The sequence below is a fragment of the Chenopodium quinoa genome, unplaced genomic scaffold (assembly GCF_001683475.1).
Source record: "Chenopodium quinoa cultivar QQ74 unplaced genomic scaffold, ASM168347v1, whole genome shotgun sequence".
NCBI classification, from domain to species: Eukaryota; Viridiplantae; Streptophyta; class Magnoliopsida; order Caryophyllales; family Amaranthaceae; genus Chenopodium; species Chenopodium quinoa.
The window spans coordinates 1687756-1711947 of NW_018743510.1; positions in this window are offsets into that span (position 1 = coordinate 1687756).

Sequence of the window (24192 nt, forward strand, 5' to 3'; positions counted from 1 at the left end):
TGGCACACCACTTTAGCTGGTGGTGCAGAACGTTGGTGACCATCGCGTCACGATAGAATTATCGCACCGAGATGGAACCATCGTTAAGCGATAGTTCCGTCGCCGTGTGATGGTTCAGTCGCTTTTTTTCCGAGTCTTCACATCAAGTCCCACTGCTACGATTAACCAGTTTAATGTATAAACACGGTCTTTACCTGGTCTTGTTTGAGTCCAACAACATGTCAAGTCCCATGGTCATCACACGAATCTTGCATATATCACTTACACCCACGAGTCTTTGCACACACTTTGTACATACTTTTTTCATACCATGACCATGTCTTAGGTCCATGCATGAGTCGTCCTTTCTGACCCTTCTACATCCTTTCCTTTTACATCACTTTTCATACATTACATACCTCACACTTTCCTTCTTATAACACTTTTCACCTTTTCTCCTCTTACATGCTTTCCCCATGCATATCAGTCACCTCATACACTATGATCTTTCCCCATCTATGTATGTTGAATTGAGTTCGAATCATGTGATTGACAATGAGTATCCATGGTTTCCCTTTCTACAGCATTTGGTCAAGGAAAGAAAAGCGCTTAATTCGAGATAATACCTTTGTACAAGTACTCCTTTTCCAGAACACGGATCAAAAGAAGAAGAAACTAATGGCGGCCAAACAAGAAGATGTTAACATAATTCAAAAGACCATAGATGATCTGGTTGAACTAGTTAAAGGACTCACCACTCGAATGGAGAAGGTCGAAGACCTGGCAAATATGTTCCACCTGAGACAATCAAGCGCTTCGAAGAGGGCCTAAGTCAAATATCCAATGACTATAAGTATCTTGGCCTAAGCTCTGAGGGAATCTCACTAGAAAAGGATCTTCTTCTGCACAAGTTCTCTGCCACTGACATTCCCAAGTTCCAGCCCACAGATAACCCTTAATTTCACCTGAAAGCTTTTGGAACAATCATGGGAATCAAGGGAGTTGATAAGAAAGTCTTCCCCTCACTTTTCTCTCTTTCCTTGGAACCAGTATGTCAGCAATGGTTCTTTTCTATGGACTCTGAGAAAATGGCTACTTGGGATGGTATTAAGCATACTTTCATTGACAAATACAAGTGCAACATACAAGTAGAGACTGACTATAGAGAGCTCGAAATCCTTAAGCAAAAAGACAATGAAGGCTTCACCGGATTCTATAATAGGTGGAAGGAAGTTTTTGCTAAGATGATCAAGGCCCCAAATGAAAAAGACTGTGAGAATGTTCATAGAAAACCTTCAAGATAAGTATTATAAGCACCTAAATTATCAACCTTTAAGCACCTTCAAAACCATCTATGACATAGGCATTAACATTGAAGATGACTTCTTGAAGGCTAATCACAATGGCAATAATGGCAAGAGCAGGAAGAACACCAACCCTTCTTCTGCTTCTTCCCATAGCAACTACATTAACACCATTGATGCTGATGAAATCTGGGCCCTTGATAAGGAAACTTCAAAAGCCAAGAAACCCAAAAGAGATTTAACACCTGTTGGAATATCCTATGATGTTGCTTTCGATCGTCACTAAGATTGGGGTTTAATCAAGTCTATTAGTCCCACTGAGGATCCAACACCAGAAAAGCGATCTTCAAGATGGAATCCAAACTCTTATTGCAAGTACCATCGAGGTAATGGTCATACCACAAATGGATGTTACAGGTTTTAAAACCTCATTCAAGATCTTATTGATGCAAACAAGCTTCCATTCCTTCTAGCCGGCAAGAAGACTGAGTGATAATGGAACAAGGAACAAGGCACTTCGATTTTAAGGATTTTCATGATTCTTTTCTTAATCTTGATTTCCCCTTCCCTAATAAGTCTAGCATAGTCACCCTCTATCGTTTATTTCATGAGTTTGCTTTTATCTTTTCCATTTCAATAAAATGAGCATTTATTTCCTTGCATATAATCATTACATTGCATTTCAATAATATAAAAAAAAAATTAAAAAAAAAAAAAAAATCCATGTCGAACTAAGCACAAGGTATACCAATGATTTGAGGCACCCCTTGTAGCCACATCATATCACCTTTACCCTTTTAAATATACAACCCTTTCTTAATAAACCAATTTGAGCCTCGTCTAATGATTAGCCTTTCTTTTTTTTCTTTCAATGCACATCTACCTAACCTTGGGATCAGATGGTGTGCAACTTATGCAATTTTCAAAAGCCAAACACAAAAGCTTGAGTGATTTTTACTAAAGTCTCAAAATTTGAAAGTTCACAAAACAATAAAAATGTACAAAAGGCAAGTGTTCCAATGTCTTTGATATGAACACATCTCAAATTGCGTCTCTTATCGAGTGCTCGGTACCGCGCCTGAGAAACATGAATGCCAAGTGAGTGATAGACCGCATGATCGGGATTGCCCACACTTATCCAAAAAAGATTCAAATATAAATGTTAAATGCAAAAATAAAAACAAAAAAATAAGTTCAAAAGTGAGAAACCTCAAGCATACAAAATACCAAGATTTAGATGCAAGGTTGCACACCTTGAGGGCTTATTTTAGGTCTTGAGCCTTTATCCCCTTCTTTTTCAACCTTTAGCCTAACCTTGTTACAACCCTTGAAAGGCCTCCTTGAGGTGTACACACACTTGTGAGAGGTTCGGCTAGAGCTACGTCAGCCTGATTTCTAACGGATACGTAGACAACCTCACATTGAGGTGCGACTGTAATAAAAATTCATTCACTCACATTCATTCACATTCATGCATGATCATATCAAGGGATCTCCAATGCTCATCCTTATCCGTTTAGAGCTAAACTTGGGGGCTTGATCCCTACTTCATTAGCTTTACCCAGCCTAAGAGTCACCATCATTTGACTTTTCTCAAAATATTTTCCACACCCTTAGCCTTTGCAGCCTAACCTTAGTGTCACTCTCACACACATCACAAATACATAGCCAAATAATCCTTCCCTTAAGAACCCTTTGTTATGAAATCTTGATACAATTCTAAAGCATGCCTTGTCTTCTTTGAATCACTCGCAATCATCATTGTATCACAAAGTATGAGGTACTTAGCCTCCGAGCCTAAGTTACCCAAACACTTTAATCAATTAAGATTGTCTAGGATGCTACAATCCTTGCACCATGAAATACAACGATTAATGCATACACTTGATTAAGCTCATTCAACATGCATCATTACTTGATTCATTCTCTTCATCCTTTTCCTTTTGAGGAAGTTCAAAAACTTCATTTTTCACCAACACTTCATCCTTTTTCACTTTTTTCTTTTCGGGAGAAAGTCGGTACCCGCCACAAAAATGACGGAAAATTTTTGCTTTTCTGCATTTTCGAGCTGCACGAGCACCATCACAATACAATGCACACACGAGTCATGCACATTAAGTCACACCACATCGAGTTAAGTCATGCACATTGAGTCATGTCGTGTCACCGCATCGAGTTGAGTTTACACACACGAGTCGTATGCACGACATACATATCACATCGAGTCGAGTTAGGACATTGAGTCACACAATGAGTCCAGTAACATTAAGCCTTGAAGTCAACCTCAAGCCAACCAGTTGCCAAGGTCCTTTGGCAAAATTTGACTTTTGCAAGGCTTAGGCACATCACCTATACGACAATTTTTTCCAAGATCGGATTGTCATCTCAATTGACAATGTTTCCAAGAGTGGATTGTTGCGCATCTTCCTCAACCAACAATTTTTCTAAGATTGGATTGTCACTCTCAACTGGCATTCTTTCCAAGATTGGATTGTCCCCCGTAATTGGCAATTGGTCCAAAAATGGATTGTCACAAGTCATTTCCATTGGCAATTTTTCCGAGCTTGGATTGTCATACATTCATCAAATCCTTGACAATTTTTCCGAACTTGGATTGTCATTCACCGAGTTCACTATGGCAAAATTCCCAAAGAGGATTTTCATGGGTCATTATTCAATATTTCGGCAAAGGTTCTCTGACGTGGATTGTCATTCATTTCAGTAGTGGCAATTTTTCCAAAAGCGGGTTGTCGTTTGGCTCGTCCGGCAAATGTTCTAAGATGCGGATTTTCGATTATGGCAATATTCTCCTAAAAGGATTGTCGCATAGTATTGACAAATTTTCCGAATTGGATTGTCTTTCGAGAGTTATGTTCCAAGGCGTGGATTGTTACACAGCGTTGGCAACTTTTCCTAAGTTGGACTTTGGCAATTTTTCCAAGATGCGGATTGTCGTTTCATTGTAGCAACATTTTCCTATGATGGTTTTTTACGTGGCATTGACAACTTTCCCTGAACCGGATTGTCGCTCATCATTGAAGATTAGTGTTGGCAACTATTCCTAAAGTGGATTGTCATTATCCCCAGATACACATTTCTCCCCCTTAACTCCTTTATTTGCAGAACTAACGCTTCCTGCAGGTATCGGTGTTAAAAAGGATGATTTAGGATCACAGAACGTTCTAGATCATTATCCGTCCCTTTAGATCTACTTTGACTTTTGTTTTTGAAACTTACGTTTCTCCAAACTCAGTTAAGGTCGGGGCTTCTGTAGACACCTGATTGTGTCTTCCCAAAAACCGAACTCGGTGATGAGTACCTTACACGTCTTTGATTAACGAGTTTGGTAAAGATTTGAAGAGCCTCGTGAAGTTCCCTTAAGCTTTGACCATATTTCTAGCCTTTCCTAAAATGGTTTATCCAAAATCACTCATTTTCATGCCTTTAAACCTAAAATCATTCATTTCATGTCTATAAATCCAAAATAATTTATTTCGTGTCTTTAAACCTTAAAATCATTCATTTCGTGTCCAATCCATAAAAATGTCCAAACTGATTATTTGCTCCATAATCCGGGTCCAATTGTTGTTTAGTTGGATGGGGCTTAAAAACAGCTTTCCGACGATATATTATAAGCCCAAATCCGACTTATAACGAATAAGTTATGGCCAAAATACAAAAGAGAGCCTAGGTCCACCTAACCTAAGACCCAATTATCATTTGAGGGTCCAAATACCATATTCCCAATCCTAAACCAATTCGAATTCTTTAAGAGCTTTGAATCCTCTAGAAGGTTCTAATCTACCCTTTCCAAAAAGATAAAGATCAAAAGAGTTCGAAACCGAATAAAACTTCTCTTTTTTATAATCCTTGTTCTATTCAAATTAAAAGATATTCGGATATAATTTGCATAGAAAACCCATCAGGAACCAAACTCTGAATAAAATAGATTATCCTTTTGAAATCATCATGCCACGACGGCAATATCGCACCGCGATAAAATCAACTCGGCATGATACACTCTAACGCACCGCGATGGTCCCAAAGCACCGCGATAGTCAATGCACCGCGATGGTCCCAACGCACCGCGATAGTCTCATCGTGCCACGATTGATGCTGTCGCACCACGATAATTCTATCGCCCCGCGATGAAACCTGTTTTATTCCGATAAATTCTAATCTTTTCTTATCGTCCAGACTCGCTTTTTTTCTTATAAATAGAGGTCGTTTTCCCCGTTTTCAAATCAGCTAGAACCATCAATCATAAACTAAACCACCTAGCTCTAATCATCATCAATCCTTATCAATCATCCTTGTTCTTAGCCTTAGCTTAAACACATCCTTGATACTCTCCAAAATCAGTCACAATTCCTCATTCACGAGATTCGAAAACTCCAAGCCATACTCAACGTTGCCTTCGACTTCGACGTGAAAGGTTGATAGTTCTGAGGGTTTGGTCCCAAATCTATATTTCAATTCATATTAATTTACTAATGTGTGTATTGTTTTATTAGCAAGAAGGTTGAAGCATCAAAGTGAATAATTCAATTACCCTTATTACTACATGTTTACAATATTAATTTAATTCCTAGTATCATGTTTAGGATGTTGATTTTGATTTCTAGTATCATATATAGGATAATGCTTTGATTTGATTATTACTGACATGCTAGGATTTGTTATTAATGCGTTTCGTATCATGCCTAGGATCTTACTATTACGATGTTTTGATGATGATGATTGTTGTATTAATCATATGTTGCTTGGTTATTCATGATTTATTTCCATTGCTTGATCACGCCCTTTTTTGCAGGTTTAAAAGGGAATTTGTACTTGAAATCACGCCTAATAAGATAATTAATAATTGAATTCAGGCTTAATATAATTTTAATTCAAGTTATCACGAATAATAGATTTTATTGTGCATTAATAATCAACCAACATAGATTCAACAAATTTAAGGTTAACTTGATGTATGTATGTTGATCGAAAAGCGCACATGAATATCATAAGAATTGAGTAGAGGCCTATTTAGGGCAGGTTCAATCTCTTTTAGGTTGGATTCGTACCATCATCCCCGAACATCCATTCATGGTTCTGGACCATTATGGAGTTAGCGACCTCCGTGATCGTGAATGGGGTGTAACCTTCACACTCGTGAACGGTTTACAAGTTCCTAAAACTTGTTGGTGGCTCTTTTATCTCTAGCTTCTTTTCCTTCGAACGCCGCCATACCTAAAAGCATGAACCAGAGTAGGGCTCAAAGATGAGTTTGAAAAATTCCCTACATGCGCAGACTAGGACTAAGTTCCTGCTGTCTTCAACACTCCAGCTCCTTGCTGGACCTTCGCAGACCAAGTTCCAATAGAACTTGTTGTCTTCAACACAGTCCAAGCCAGTCTTCTTATCTTGTTGTCAAGCTTCTACTAGGGAACTTCTCTTCGTGTTCCTGTTAGAGATCACTTCTAGTTCCAATGAGGAACTCTTCTTCTATTCTCTTTATCTTTCCTTTAAATCTCCTTAAACCTTCATAATGAGGCTACTCTTCCACTTCCAAAGTCAACTTCACCTGTTCTTATTCATCATTTAAAGAGGTCCCATTAGTTCAAGTTTTCTTTTACTCATCGTGATCAAAACTCTTAAGCTTCAACAATTTCCCTCTTTTTGATGATGACAAACTTAGCATTAACAAGAATAGAAGGGCGTATTTTTGTATTTTTATTTTTTAACAAGAAAAAGAACACATAGAAACTAAAAGCAAAAATAAACAGAAAAGAAACTTAAACATACACAAACTAGGCTATTGTATACACCATATCAAAGAAAACTTTAATACTTTATCAACTTGAACCCAGAACAACTTTCACTTCCAAGTTTGCTTCTTCTTTTCCCCTTGACGTATGAGTTTTAGACCATGATTTATCTCGGTTTTACAACGTATATTTGCATGGTTTTAGGCTCTTTGGAGCCATTTCTCGCTAACAATCTCTTCTCTAGTGTGTTCGATGTATTTTTGTGAGTTTCATAGGAATGTGGAGTTTCTTGGATGAATTGAACATGTGTTGGATGTTTTTAGAAGAAGTTAGTGCATGAAGAAGAAGGTTTCCCCCATGCCCTTTTGACCCTAGCTTGCTCGGTCAAACAGGGCAAAGAAGGATGAGTAGAACACGAAGTATTTGCATAAGACCCCATGTGCCCGATCGGGCATGGTTCGCTCGGTGGGACCGGGCATAGAGGAGTAGACGTCTAGCGTTGAAACAGGAAGGCGGCAATCAATTTGGAGACGCATAGTTGCGCGCCCGATCGGGCAGGGTCCGCCCGGTGGGACCGGGCACGTGGTGGAAGAAGTGCTACGAAGAGGAAGAAGTGTCGTATCCAAGCCGCCCAATCGGGCATAGCTCGCCCGGTTGGACCGGGCACGGTTTCGCGGAATTCGTTTTACTTAATTTCAAATTTCTATCTTTTTAAGGGTATAAATACCCTTTGTAATCACAGTTAAAAAACACTAATTATTTTTCCTTAAGCATTATTTTCTCTCTAGAACCCTAGTTTACTCTCTTTCATGCAATTTAATTCTTCTATTAGGTTTGATTATTGTTCATCAACAATTTGAGTTATTTCAATTGAAGCATCATTGGTATTCATCTAATCCTCTTCTCTTTCAATTATTATTGCTTTTTGGTTATGTTCTCCTTATTGAATATTGTTTTAGGTTTTGCCAGTATATGTGAGTAGATTCATAATCCGGGATCTTGCAAAGCCTGGATATGATTAATGCTTAGATTAAATCTTTAACTTCTCCAATAATATTTCCAATTGACATGCTTAATTGATTGTGTTTATTCCAATACTAGATTAGGAATAACTAGTATTGTTATGATCCCTTTGTTCTTATTGCAACGGAAGTTGAATATTAACGGGATTTGGGAATTTCAATTAAGGGTTTGAAGGTCATCACGGAAGTAGATGATTGAATGATTAGGAATTTAAGTATTGTGTTTAATGTCCCTTATTTTCTTGATTCCATGGAAATAGGCTTGATAGTTGATTTGGGAAGCCATTGATAACTCGGAAGAGACCTTTGGTATTTTATAGGGAATACTTTTCCTCTTGTCGATTGAATTGTTATTGGGGGTAGAATTATTTATGCATTGATTATATTCGTGGTAATGCTTGATCTTGGATGCTTTAGTTTATTGATTTATCACATTTCTTAGATTTATTGAGTTCTTTATATATTAGTTCTTAGAATTATTCACCATTGATTGTTACTTGCTTAGTGATTAATTGAGTCTATTTAATTAGGTGAACCTTAGTCTCTTGGGATTCAATCCTTACTTGCCCTTCTACATAGTAGTGGTCTCGTTAGGTTTATTTTTGTTAGGTACGCGACACGCCTATCACCCCTTTTTAGCATTATCAAAAAGTCTGGCAAGTTAAGTTATTAGAAATCTAAACACATCCCCACAAGTAATTCATCGAATGTGGGAAACTGAAGGCAGAGCTGACTAGCTCCCTTTCGCTAGAACCTTCACACAATCCTGCACATACTTTCATACTATACTATGCACTCATATATAAGCAAAGTTCTAAGTTGTCATAAAAAACAAAAGATCACCCCGTTTTAATAGTTACAGACCAAATTGTTCAAAATACCAAAATAGAATTAAAATTGTCCATGACATAAACAGTTAAAGAAGAAAATGGCTAAGGCTAGGCTAGGGAAAGGTTGCATGAGGTGAGCTGGTTTAGGATTCGAGGATTGCAAGAATCTTCTTGTTGTCCTCCTTGTAAGCTTCAATGCTGGCATCCAGCTTTGCTTCCAGTCTCTTGATAATCTTTTGGAACTCAACCTGCTGCCCCTTAAGACTTTTCTCAAGACCCTGTACACTCTTCTCCAACTTCTGAACTTTCCTTGTGGCTTCTTTGAGCTGCTTCTTTCCAAGTTCAGCCCTCTAAGCAAGTTCATCCCTCTAAGCAAGTTCAGCAATCTGCCCTGCCATAACCTTATCATCCTCATCAAGTTCTAGAGGTTTTTCCATGCTAGTTTGAGGAAAGGAACTAGTTGTCAGCCTCCTGCTCTTCCTCACAGGCTCATCAGATACTACTCTCTCTCTCTCTTCTTCCCACTAGCTGCACTTTTCTTTTCCTCAACCTTCTAAATCTTCCCATTCACTGCAGCTAGACTTATCCCTAGCAGAGTCTCCTCATTTATCACATTTTTCTGCTTTTTCCTTCATTCCACTATAAACTCCTTTGAGTTTCACTCCCAAACTCTAAAAAATAGTAGATAACAGAGCCCCATAGCCTACTTTGTTCTTGTTAGGAACACAATGGGCTAGATGTTGATACATCAAAGAAGGAAAATTAATTTTTATCTTTTTAGCCATACAGAAAATCAGTCATATCTAGCAGGCTAGATTCATTTTTCTTTTGAGTTCAGGGTAGGATTGTTTTATTCACCGAATTAAACAGCAGCCTGATCATTAGGCTCAAATTGTTATGATTCATGTTGTTAACTCCCCTTTTTCCTCCCAGATACTCAACAATATCTCCACCTAAGTAGTTTCCTACTTTCACCCCAGACTTTCCCTTAACATAAGCCTCATAACCCTCTGTAGGAACTTTCAGAATAGTTCTTAATCGTTCAACATCAAACTCAATTGAAACATCATTGATTTTACTAGAAATAATTCCTTGTTTCACCTTAAAATTCTTACAGAACTCATGTATAGCTAGTGGATACATGCAATTGTTTGAGGATCTAGATAACATGTGTTCCCATTCTTGAAAACGCGACAAATCAAGAAATTCTAAAAACCTAGATTTTTTACATCAAGATAAATCAAGTTTGTGACAAACAACATACCTTCCAACAAATTTTTCAACATCTTCCTAATCATCATCTTCCTCCATAGGATCGTTCTCCTTTGCAGATTCCAATTTCCCCTCAGCAAATTCCTCTACTTCTTTGATGTGCTCCTCCAAAGATTTTTATTTCTCTTTCTTCTCTTTCCACGCTTGCAACTTCTTGATCACATCAGACGAAGAGGATTCTTCAGCACCTCCACAATTTTTCTCCTTTCCCTTCGGACTTTTCTTTGTGGTTGAAGTAGTGGATATGTTTGCTTCAGGAACTTCTTCAGGAATTCCTTCGCCTTTATTTGGAGATTCGTACACCACCATAGCAAGAAGTGATGTTTCTTCTGGTTCGGAATGTTGTGGGGTTGGAATTTTCTCAGTAGAGTTTTGGAAGTCTCAATCGCCATGTTTAAAGGTTTAAGGGTTTTAGAGAGTTTGATGGTTTTTACTGGAGTGGGTTTTGTGATTTGACAGTAGAGTGAGAAGGTGGGTAAAAGATGCCTTTTATAATAAATGAAGAAGTGCAAAGATATGAATGGGTTTATTATTCAGTCATTTAAGTGAGCAACTTTAATTTATTTTCCAAAATTAATCTAGATGAATTTTTTAACAAAATCTTTTCTTTCCAAATTCAATTAATTTCCAAAAATAAGATTTTCCAAAATACAGATGCAATTAGAACACGTTGTATACACGCATACATTGTACAATACTAATCATACACGCATTAAAGTATTAGTGAACTAACCTCTAGGAATTCACCAATGGTGAAACTTCAGCTATGTTTAGCACACCAAGGTTGTGCTAGATGTCCGTTTTCCTCGTTTTGCATTATTTCCAACTCTACCATATCTTGGAACTTCGGAAGCAATCAAGTCAATTTGATCATCCCAAGTTCCAATCTTAATTTCTCAAATCTTTCTCTATTCAAGGGCTTGGTTAGAATATCTGCAATTTGATTTCGGTTTGACAAAATTCTAACTTAATATTCCCTTGTTCCACATTATCCTTTAGAAGTGATGCCTAATATGGATGTGCTTAACCTTTGAGTGTTGAACTTGATCTTTAGAAATACATATAGCACTTGTATTATCACAGCAAATAGGTTCACATTCAAATATAATATCAAAATCTCTAACCTGTTGCTTTATCCATAAAATTTGAGAACAACATGCTGCTGCAGCTACATATTCAACTTCAACTGTAGATAATGCAATTGTGTTTTGTTTCTTGGAACCCTACGATACTAAACACGATCCTAAAAACTGTGCCATACTTCAAGTGCTTTTTCTATTAACCAAATCACCTGCATAGTCAGCGTCTATATAACCAATTAAATCGAATAAGTTACTTCTAGGATAGAAGAGACCCAAGTCATTAGTTTCTTTTAAGTAACGAAGGATTCTTTTCACTACTATCAAGTGTGACTCCTTTGGGTTTGCTTGGAACCTGGAACAAAAACCTACACTAAAACATATGTCAAGTCTACTAGCAGTTAAGTATAGTAGAGAGCCTATCATACCTCGATACATAGTCTGGTCTATGCAAGTTCCAAATAGGTCTTCATCAAGTCTGGTTGCAATCCCCATAGGAGTTTTATTGGTTTTGGAACTCTCAAGCTTATATTTCTTAATAAGTTCCTTAGTGTATTTCTGTTGATGAATCATAATTCCTTCTTCAGATTGTTTAATTAGCAAACCAAGAAAGAAATTCAACTCACCCATCATGCTCATTTCAAATTATCCACTCATAAGATCAGCAAAATATTTGCACAAAGATTCGTTAGTTGCACAAAATAATATATCATCAACATAAACAACTAAGATGTCTGTTCCATTTTATTTTAAAAACAAAGTTTTATCGATTTTACCACGTTTAAAATTGTTTTTCAAAAGGAACTTAGACAATCTTTCATACCATGCTCTAGGAGCTTGCTTTACTCCATAAAGGGCCTTGTCAAGCTTGTAGACATGGTTTGGGAACTCTGGAATTTCGAATCCAGGAGGTTGTTCCACATAGACGTCTTCCTCAAGATATCCATTTAAGAATGCACACTTGACGTCCATCTAGCACAACCTAAATCTCATATAAGCAGCAAAAGCTATAAGTAAACGAATGGCTTCTAACCCTGCAATTGGGACAAATGTCTCATCATAATCAATACCTTCCTGCTGGTTGAAACCTTAAACCACAGTCTTGCTTTGTTTCTAACTATAATACCATGTTCATCTAATTTTTTTCTGAACACCCATTTCAGACCTATTGTCTTTTGATAGCTAGGTCTAGGTTCCAAATGCCAAACTCTATTTCTTTCAAATTTATTCACTTCAGCTTGCATGACATTTTTCCAGTCAGCATCAGTTAATGCTTCCACATGGTTCTTAGGTTCCATAGAGGATAGGAATGCATAGAATGCATAGAAGTTCCTAAACTATGCTCTTGTCTAAGTTCCTTTAGCTATATCACTTATGATTGCATTTACTGGATGTGAACATAGATGCTTCCAAGACTAAGGTTGAAAATCTCTTATGGGATATAACCTTTCTTGAGTAGCATTGTTGACTAGCACTTCAGCTGAAACCTCTCGTTGAGCTTTATCTGGAACTTCTTCAGAAAAATCTACTCAAACTTGTTCTTGAGTCTGTTGTGAAGTTCCTTGTGCTTCATCTATTGCTCGCTCATGTTGAGCATTATTCACAGTATCTTCCTGATTCGATTCACCTTCCTTTTCATGGTGCCGCTTTTGCAATGATGTTGATTCTTCATCTGGATCATATTTTTGTACTAGACCAATTTTAATATCATCATCACCTTCCTGTACATCAATTAACTGGTCAGTCTCATAAAAAATACATGCACAGACTCTTCAACACACATTGTCCTTTTATTATAATCTCTGTAAGCTTTACTGTTTGAAGCATATCCTAAGAATACAGTCTCATCACTTCGTTCATCAAATTTTCCCAAGTTTCTTTTACCATTATTATGAACAAAACACCTACAACCAAAAGATCTAAAGTAAGAAATATTAGGATTTCTCCCTTTGATGAGTTCATATGGTGTCTTGTTGGTGATGGCTCTAAGTGTGACTCTATTTAATATGTAACATGCTGTGTTGACTACTTCTGCCTAGAAGTTCCTAGGCAGACCACTAAGGCTTATGTTCTTGCATTCAACCACTCCGTTTTGTTGTGGAGTCTTAGGTGCAGAGAAGTTGTGGTCCATTCCTTATTATTTACAAAATTCATCAAACTTTTAGTTTTCAAATTCTGTTCCATGGTCAGACCTTAGATTCACTAGTTGATGACCTGTTCTTCTCTGTTCTTTCTTCACAAAAGCGACAAATTCATCAAACGTTTCATCTTTGCTTACAAGAAAGAACACCCATATACCTCTTACCACTTCTACCATGGATTCTCATTGGACTACAGAGATCCATATGAATGAGTTCCAAAGGCCTTTTGGTGCTTACCATATTTTTAGATTTAAAAGAAACACGAGTTTATTTTCCTCTAACACAAGCATGACAAACTTTGTCCTTTAGGAACTTGATGAATGGAAGACCTTCCAGTAGTTCCTTAGTTCTAAGCTTGTCAAGTAAGGAGAAACTGGCATGACCAAATCTCTTATGCCATAGCAGTGGATCATCCTCAATGAAACTAAGACAAGTCAAACTACTATTAGGAGCTTTGTTAAGATCCACTATGTAAGTGTTCCCTTTACGAGTTCCTTCTAATATAATGTTCCCAGTGTCATTGTTGATGATTCGGCACGAATTAGAAGTAAAGCTAACAAAGTTACCTTTGTCACAAAATTGTGAAGTACTTAACAACTTGTGTTTCAACCCCTCGACTAAAAATACATTATCTATAGCATGAGAACTTGTTGACCTTCCAACTTTTCCAATAGTAATGATTTCACCTTTCATGTTATCACCAAAGGTCACAGTCCCACCATAATACGCTTCCAGTGAGAGAAATCTTGATTTATCTTCAGTCATGTGCTTAGAACAACCGTTGTCGAGGTACCATATGTTGTTCCCCCTCACTGGAACCTGCATGAAAAATCAAACGTTAGTATGAAGAACCCAGGTCTCCTGTGTAACAGATGTAGATTCATTTTTCTTTATCCATATATGTTTTACATGATTTTCATTCTAGAGAGTGCTTTTATCTTTCTTAGGACATTTGTTTTGCTTATGTCCTGTCTTACCACATAAATAGCAGATAATACTACTAGGTAGATCAACATACTTCTTTACTTTCTGGAACTTCTTCTTATACACTAGACCTTTAGTTCTTTTAGTTTGAGCATTAGCAATCCAGTCAGGTATAGTGTACTCTATGGGTTGCTTGCCCTTCCTAGCTCTTTCAAGTTCCCCCCTAGTATAACCTTATCCAATTTTAATTCTTCTAAATCATATTTCTAATGTTCAAAATTTGAATATTGATCAAGAAGAGGAACTTCAGATTTAGGAGTGGCACCACTGAGTTTCAACAATGAAATTTCCACATTCATTAGTACGTTGTCATGTTTTAACCTTTCAATAGTTCTTTTAATTTCACATTATCATCAAACAAATCAAAGAATCTCTGTTGAACATCAAGTCTCATATTATCTATCCATTCATTGTGTTCTTTGTGAGTTTTAAGAGCTTTATCACTTTGAGCTTTGGCCACATGCAAATCATTTATTTCACCTTGAATTTCCATAACAGTGTAAATTAGGTTTTCTTTAGAGAAATGTTTTAATTGATTATATTCAAACCATACCTCAGCCTCTAGTTCCTTCAACTTAGCCTTTTCATCTATTTTGCCATCAAACATATAAGTGTAGTTTCTTCAGGAGGTTGTTCTTCTTCTTCTTCTTCTGATTCTGAGTCTCCCCAGACAGCTATCATAGCCTTTATTACATCCGTCTTTGAAAAATATGGTTTGTAAGCTTTAGACTCCTTTTCTTGATCCTTGCCTTTGAATCTTGCTCTATCATTTTCCTTTAAAGGGCAGTCTCTAATAAAGTGATCTTTCGATCCATACTTGAAACAAGTAGTCTCTTTGGAACTTGAAAATTTCTTGTTCTTACCATACTTCCTATTGCCAAGCATCTTCTTGAATCTTCTCACCAGCATGTCAATCTCATCTTCATCAACTTCTGAGTCATCAGTGTCCTGAGCTTTCAAAGCCAGGCTTTTGTTCTTGGAACTTTCAGCATTAGTTCCTAGGTGAAGTTCATGTGTCATCAAAGATCTAGCCAGTTGTTCCATGTTGAACTTTGTGAAGTCCTTGGTTTCTTGCAATGCAGTCACCTTGGATCTCCAACGTTCATCTTGAGGAATACTCCTTAGCACCTTTCTTTCTTGTTCATCTATAGGAATATGTTTGCCAAGGGAACCCAACTCATTGAGTATATCATTATATCTAGTAAACATCTCTTCTACGGTTTCCTTAGGTAGCATTTCAAATCTTTCATATTTAGACATCAATAAATCAATTTTAGAACGTTTTACCTCATTTGTACCTTCATGAGTAACTTTAAGTAGATCCCATATTTGCTTAACAGACTTGCATCCCATGATTCTGTTGGGCTCATGAGGTCCAAGTCCACAGTGCAACAATTTTATTGCTAAAGCATTCAATTCATATTTTTGAAAATCTTCTTTTTCAAATTCAGATAAAGGTTCAGGAACTACCTCGTTTTTCTCATTGGTTTTGGTTACCTCAAAATCACCGGGCTCAATAACGCGCCAAACCTAGTAATTTTCAGCCTGGATGAAGATCTTCATCCTGTTCTTTAAGTAGTATAGAAATTACCATTGAACATAGGTGGACGTTGGGTAGAGTACCCTTCTTCAAGTTTATCTCAATAATTCATATCTCCTCACAAACTTACCCAACAAAGTTATTTATTTATACGCGAGAACCTACTCAAATACCAATTGTTAGTTGAGACAAACTTATACAAGAGGGGATGAATTGTAGTGAGTTCCTAGTGACTACTTTTTGTTGAATTATAAAACAAAACATTAAATGATCTTGCAATGCACACCGGATTTTACGAGGTAACCTTCCAAGGTCCAACTGGAAGTAAAACCTCGACCTTCTAAGGAATTTCAAACCAAATCAATCCACTTTAATAGGGCAACACACCTAGTTACAACTAGGGTTAAGCAAAACTATCTGATAATCCGAAATTCCAATCCGCGTCCGATTCGAAAATTTAGGATAACCGATCCGAAAACATTTTCCGATCTGAAAATTTATCGGATCGGATAATGGATATCGGATCAGGTATCCGATCCGAAATCCGAAAAAAAACACTTACCATTTTAAAATATTTTCATATTATTAGATGCCCTAAAGACAAAAACTCAGATAACCCTAATTTTCCCTCATAATCTCATATCCGCCTCTGTCTTCTCTATTTTCTCCCTCCTCTTTCATCTCAGATCTCCCTCTTCTCACTTCTCAAATCTCCCTGTAACTCTCTTAGATCGCTCCACCGTCGTCCGTCGTTGAAACTCACAGCCTCACTCCTCCACTAGCCGCGACTTCCCTCACTCCTCCACCTGCGGGCTGCGGCGGCAACTTGAGTTCCCTCGCTCCTCCACCAGCGACGGCTTGCGCTACTTCCCTTGCTCTGCTTCACAAGCTAATTGAATTGATTGTATTATTAATTAGGTTTTTACTTTTATTATTCATTTGAATAAGGCTTATTTTTAATTTCCCTAGGGTATATCCTTTACATTTTTACTTATCTTCAATTTATTTTGTGTACTTGATTTCTTTTCAATTGATCGTTCATATATATTTAGGAGACAATAAATTGAGAGCCACGAATTGTAATTTAGGAGACTAATTTTTTATATTATATAATTTCACAAAAATTATCATTATAATATTTATGCCCCCATTAATCCATTATAGTAATTAAATTAACAAAAAGCTAGTAATTTAATAATCCGTTGCGCTGCTATGCTTTCCTCTTTGTTATTACCACTTATTTGAATCAGTTAATTGGGTTTTTAGGTTTGATTTTGGAAACCAATTTCTGGGTTTTTATAGTTGTTCTTGTTTTAATTTTTCTTACAAATAATGTGTTTAGGTTAATAAGTTATGCTTTTTGAACTGTTAATTTAATTAAGTGTTGTTCTACTTTTGCTATGTTGGGAGAAGTTTATGTTCTGCTTGTGCTCCATTTTAAATTTCGATTGTTCTGATTCTGACCCTTATGATTCTGCTTCATTTGAAAATTCTATTGTTGTTGATTAAAATTAGGAGGAATTTTAAATTATGAAATTTCTGTTGTTCTGCTTGTGCTCCATGTTGGGAGAAATTTATGTTATGTTTCTGCTCTTATCCTCCTGCTTACGTCGATTTAGTCTGGTATGTTGGGAGAAATATACAATCAGTTTTATTTTGTCAACAAATTTACATTCTAAAATATGTGTTTTAGATGGATGATGCTACTGTAGAATCTGCTAACCTAGCAAATCCATCAAGTCAGGAGGAGCCCTTGGCATCAACCGCTGTTGTTGCTGCTGCTGCTGAGGAGCATGGTGGAATTGAAAAACCACCACAACCACCCGTTACAAAAAAAAGGCTTTCAACCGCGACTAGTGATGGAGCTGAAAAAAAAGGTAAGAAGAAACGATCTTGGCTTTGGGATCATTTTGAGTTAATAGTAAAAGATGGGGATAAAAGATCAAAATGTGTGTATTGTGAAGTTCATGTTTGTGGTGACTCTAAAAAGGGTACAAGTGCTATGAAAAATCATATAGAAAGGTGTAAGGAATACCCCCCCTAATGTTGACAAATCCCAAAGCCTTCTTGCTTTTCAAATTGAGAAAAGCCAGCAAACATTAGGAGATGCTAGTGTAGGTGATAATGCAAGTGGGGAAAAAAGGGTAAATTAGAATTTTGGAAGTTTAGGCAGGAGGAGGGTAGGAAAGAATTTGCTAAAATGATAATAATGGATGAATTGCCCTTTAGGTTTGCTGATCGTGAGGGTTTTCGCTACTTTATGTCTGTTGTTTAGCCTAATTTCATCATCCCCTCTCGTTTTACAGTAGCTAGAGATTGTTATCGTGTATTTTTAGATGAAAAAAAAATCTGACAAGTTATTTTAGCAAGTATTCTTCTCGTATTTCTCTCATTACTGACACACGGACCTCTTGCCAAAATCTATCATACATGTGTTTAACAGCCCATTTTATTGATCACAACTGGAACTTGCACAAAAAAAATTTAATTTTTTGTCCAATTAGTGGCCATTCAGGTGAGGCTAATGCAGAACTGATCAAACGTCGGGCTGGGCTGCTATTTTTTTCCTGCCCATATTGTCGGGCCAGGTTGGTCCAGGATTCGAGCCAGAATGTTGCTTCCCAAACCCGTCCCAGTCGGGCATACCGGGCCATTTTTAGCCTGCTTGTCTAAAGTCATCAATTTTAATTATTTTTTGTAATTTAAAGTTTGTTAGTGCATAAAATTATAAATTTTAATTTTTTAACTAAATTAGTACAAATAAATAATAAAAGTTTTGAATATGGAAGTACAATCAAAGCCTACAAATATTAAAAAAGATACAATCCAAGTTCCAACAAAGTTTTAAGTTAACAAACCAATGTCCAAAACACAAAATATTGAAAATTATACTAGAGTTAAATTATAAAACTAATCAACTTTAATAGTCTCGCGTTGAACTTTGTTTTGCTCATCTTCATCTTCTTCGTCTTCATAATTGGGATCTTGAGGTGAGAAAATATTTGATCCACCTTGACAAAATGAGAAACATATACAAAAGGATAGTTGAATGAATAATTATAAAAAAAATACAATGACATTAAAATGATACAAAACATCACCTAAAGAGAAACCTTTTGCACGAAGCCAATCCTCATAGCAAGCAAGGGATTCAATTGTCATGGAAGTAAGTGAAGCCCTCCATAGATTAATTAGCTTCTTACCCATACTAAAAGCCGATTCGGAAGGAACGGAAGAAATAGGAATGGCTAATATATCACGAGCCAATGCCGCAAGTTGTGGATGTCGATGTGCCCTATTATTTTTCCACCAAACCAACACATCAATCTTGGAATTAAAATCAACATTCTTCTCTTTCAAATAGAGATCAAGTTGAGACTTATCATTCACATTTTGTTGTTGACTACTCATCCAAGAACCAAAATTAGCCATCCTATCATCATCAATAGAAAAAGAAGCATTGCTCGTTCTATTATCATGACTAACCTCATCACTTTCACCAACACCCCCACCATTAAAATCTCTATACTCCCTAAGTAAATTGCATAACATAGCTTTCACCTCTTTCACTTTCTCCTTAGCATGCAATTCTTTATAAAGAGTAATGAAAGAATATTCAACAAATTTCAACTTGTAACGAGGATCCAAAACACATGCACAAGACAACAAACTATGATAATCGGACCAATACTTGCCAAATTTCTTTTGCATTGCTTTCACCATGTCAATTAAAAATGAATGTGGCCCATTTGCAGCTTCAAGTAACATGCATTGAATATTCCAAACACCCTTAAAAAAAATGTTTGCAGTTGGAGTTTTATAAGAAGAGAATTCATTTGTGACATCATAAAAAAGCTTCAAAAACTCATGAATCACCGACACTTTTTTCCATTCATCATCATCAAGAAGATACATTTTGATCTCACTATCCTTTTCAACTACATGATTAATTGCCGCCCTAAAATAAAGAGCACGATCAAGCATCAAGTAAGTTGAATTCCACCTAACACAACAATCACCTCGAATTCTTTTCTTAGGATCCAAATGATAAGTTTGTTGAGCAATTTCATAAAACTTTTTCTTCTTTGGAATGGAGCACCTAAAATGCTTACCAATTGCTCTAATCTTATCCACAACACTATCAATGATCTTAAGTGCAGAATCAAGTTTATGATATGACAACAACAACGAATTTGAAAGTATTCACCACAAAATAAAAGCTTTTTCCCATTCCTTACAAGTTGTCTCTTAATTTGACTAGCCATATAGTTATTGTAGGATGCATTGTCCAATGTAAATGTTCCTACTTTTTCATCAATTTTCCATTTAGCCAAACAAAGAGAAACATCCTCAGCAATACCAATCCCATCAAAAGGAGGTGTTAATGCACCAAATCTAATAATTATTTTTTGCAACTTCCAATTAACATCAATCCAATGAGCAGTTATGCAAGTATACTCATCTTGTGTACTATCATTTCTCCAATTATCAGAAGTAAAACAAATTCTACCACAGGCATTTTGCAAATTAGATTCAACAACTTTTTTGTCCTCTTCATAATACTTCAATGCATCTCTTCTTAATGTGTGTCTACTCAATACCTTATAGCTAGGACAAGCAACAGAAAGCATGTGTTTAAAACCAGGTTCTTCAATAGTTGAAAAAGAATGAGCTCCGGCAACAACAAACATGCAGATGGCTTTTCTAAGTTCATTAGGATCAATTTTAGGATGTTTTAAAGATAATTATTGAGCTCCAGAACTACAATAAGCACCAAGCAAAAAAAAAATTATGGAAGAATTATTTTTTGCAGCACATTTACCAAGATGTCTTTTTAAATGGGAAGTTCCATTGCTAGATTTGGCAGTAATAATTTGCTTACGGTGCTTACATTTTGCTTTGGTTTCATTCTTGTTAGAAGTTTCAAGCTTCTCCATATCATTCCACGCCGCTAATCGACCATCACGTATACTAGCATTTGCCTCTTCTTTGATTTTATCCTCTTCTCCAATATCATCATCATCAATTGCACGTTTTTTACTTATTGTGGACTTAACCATGATTTTAAAATTAAATATGTATCACACACATATAAATTAAACAAAAAAAAAAAGAAAACAGAAATAATAGAATTATAGGTTAAATTAATACAGCAAAAACCCTAAATTAAAAAAAAAAAAGAAAAAAAAATCGGCTAGGAGTTCTTCAACTAGATGAAATTGAAGGGGGGAAAAACAAATCAACCTGCTACATATGAGAAAACCCAAAATTTTCTGGAAATACGTTCTAATTGTTTCAATCAATGCGGCGAATTCCAATTTATGAGGTTGAAAAAATAAATCAATTGACAAAAACAATCGACTTAGAGAGTTATTTTGCAAATTCAAAGGTTAATGTATTGAGTGTAGAGAACAATAACCTTGAGGAGAGAGAGCTCAGATTCTCAGAAGGCGCTTCAATGGAGAACTCAGAGTAGGCTTCAAATCTTCAATGGAGGAGAGAGAGAGAAACACAGCGTTGTTTGGAAGATTGAGAAGGAGAAATGAAAGAAATGAAAACTTGAGAAGGAGAGTAAGGAAGAGGGAGTGACGGATGTTAGGAGAAATGAAAGACTGAAAGAGTTAGGCAAACTTAGGCTATTAGGGTTTAATCTGAATTCTTAAAATTGGACACCTCATTTTTTTCGGGCCGGGCCAGGCCAGCACGCGGGCCAGACCTGCTGCGCAAACCCGTCCAGAATTTTTTCGAGCCTATTTTCCCTTGCCCAAACCCGCATTTCGAGCTCAAAAATTTTGCCCAAACCCGGACAAATTCCGGGCCGGGCCATACTTGATCAGGTCTAAGCTAATGGTAAAGCGGTAGAAAAATGTTTGCTTGAGTGGGGTATCACTAGGGTAATGACCATTACCGTGGAAAATGCAAGCTCAAATGATGTAGGGGTCCAATATTTGAGGAAGAGGTTACTAAGATGGAAAGATGGGTTTGTTTTAGAGGGTAAATTTGTGCATATGCGGTGTTCAACTCACATTCTTAATTTGACAGTAAGAGAAGGTTTGAAAGAATGTAATGAATTAATAAAAAGAATTCTTAATGTTGTTCGATTTGTTAGATCTTACCCTGCCAGATTACAAAAATTCAGAAATTGTGTAAATCAAGAACAAATTGAATCTAAACGTCAGCTTTGCTTGGATGTTGAAACTAGGTGGAACTCCACTTATTTGATGTTGGAGTATGTGTTGATTTTTCGTAAGGCTTTTGATTTGCTTCAAAATTCTGATGGTGGTAAATTTTTTTCTGAGTTAACAAAGATGTCAGGTGTTCCTACTGATAAGGATTGGGATCGTGTTGCTTCTTTTATTCCCTTTCTTAAGATTTTTTATGATGCTACTTTGAGACTCTCAGGATTCTTGTATGCTACTACGAATGTGTATTTGACAATTGGCAAGATGATTAAAAAAAAGTGTGAAAGTGTTGATATTAGAGAAAGGTCAATGGCCAATGGGATGAAGAAAAAGCATGACAAGTATTGGGAAAATGTAGATAACATTAACTTGATGTTGTATGTTGATGTTGTGCTTGACCCTAGACGTAAAATGCATTATGTTAAGTGGGCTAGTAATGATCAATATGATTCTGACAAGGCCACACAGTTCTATGATATGTTGTTGGGAACTTTGACTTCTTTGTATGAACATTATGTTGCTTTACAATCTCAAGATGTGTCAAGTGTTTCTGAAAATATTAATTTGACTTCAAAAAAATTTGAAAACTATAATGATTGGCATGATGTTGCTGATTATGAGTTTGAGACGGATATTGGTGGACAAACAGTTTTTGACAAAAAAAAGTGATTGGACAAGTATTTGATGGATGATAGAGAGCCTAATATTATCGGTAAGAGTTTTGATGCTTTAGGATGGTGGAAAAAAGGGGTGGAGAGATATCCTATAATTAGTCTTATGGCAAGGGATGTATAAGCCAGCCTCCACGGTTGCATCCGAATCTGCATTTAGCACTGGTGGAAGAGTCCTTGATCCATTTCGTAGTTCACTTTCTTCACATATGGTTGAAGCTTTGTTATGTGCACAAGATTGGGTGCGCACTACACATGGTTCACTTATGATTGAAGAAAGTATCAATGACATTCAACAAATTGAAAAGGGTTATACTTATTCCTTTTTTTTATTGAATATTTTAAATGTTTCTGCTGACTTCATCAGTTTAATTGTCTAAGTGTCTAACTGACTTCAGTTGATCTGCTCATTTTTTTTTTATCATGTCAAATGGCCTGTATGTTATGATCTGGTTTCTCTGTTGTAATTGCTGGTTTAATTAATTCTCTGATCTGGTTTCTCTGTTGTAATTGCTGGTTGTAAGTGTTTGTTAGTTGTTGTTGCGAGACTGATCTATTATAAAGGGGCAAGGGGGAGGATTAAATCATATAATATTTCATTGTTTGCCTTGATTTACTGTAGGTAAAATAAATGACAGTTTAGTGAGTCATGTAGAATATACTCTCCAGTACCTGAGTGAATTGGAAGGTAAATTAGACAACATTGCAAATTGGTGAAGTTGACAGCAATTAGTTTACACATTGGAATAATTAGTTTATATTGACTAAAAAGTTGATGGAGATAACTATTAAGTTCATGAATCTGAAACCTTGGCAACATCATTCTTCTTCATCTATTCTTAACTTGCAAGTGACAAAGTTTTATTTGCATACTTGCATTCAATTCTGATGATTGGATTACAATCTTAAACAACAAATTGGTAGGAAAATGACTATACTAACAAGGATAATAGTGATAGATGTTGGGAATTAATTTGAGCTCTTAAGTGTGATTAATTATATAACTTAGAGTGTTATGTGAAATTTGTTTTACTAATGTATTTTCATTGTACTTTTTGTAGAGTTGTTGCCTCTTGTTGATCCGCCTTCAGTTTCCGTCGTTGATGATTACTTTTAGTATTAGAAGGTAATACTTTTTTAGTTTGAATATTTTAAAAGTTATAGTTTAATTTCTACATCTTTTTTGTTTTATTTATCTTATGATTATCTAATATTTTGATATCTCATATTTTGTAAAGTTGTTAACTTGTCGTACACTCGTACTTTGTTGATCCGTTATCGGTTTCCGGTGTTGATGACTTTTTTTTAGTATTAGATAAAATGTATGCATTGTTAGCATTTGGACATTAATGTATTTGGACTTTAAATTTTCTTTGTTATGTAATTTGTACTTTTGTAGCAATTAGCCAATTAGTTTGCATTTGCAGGTTATTTA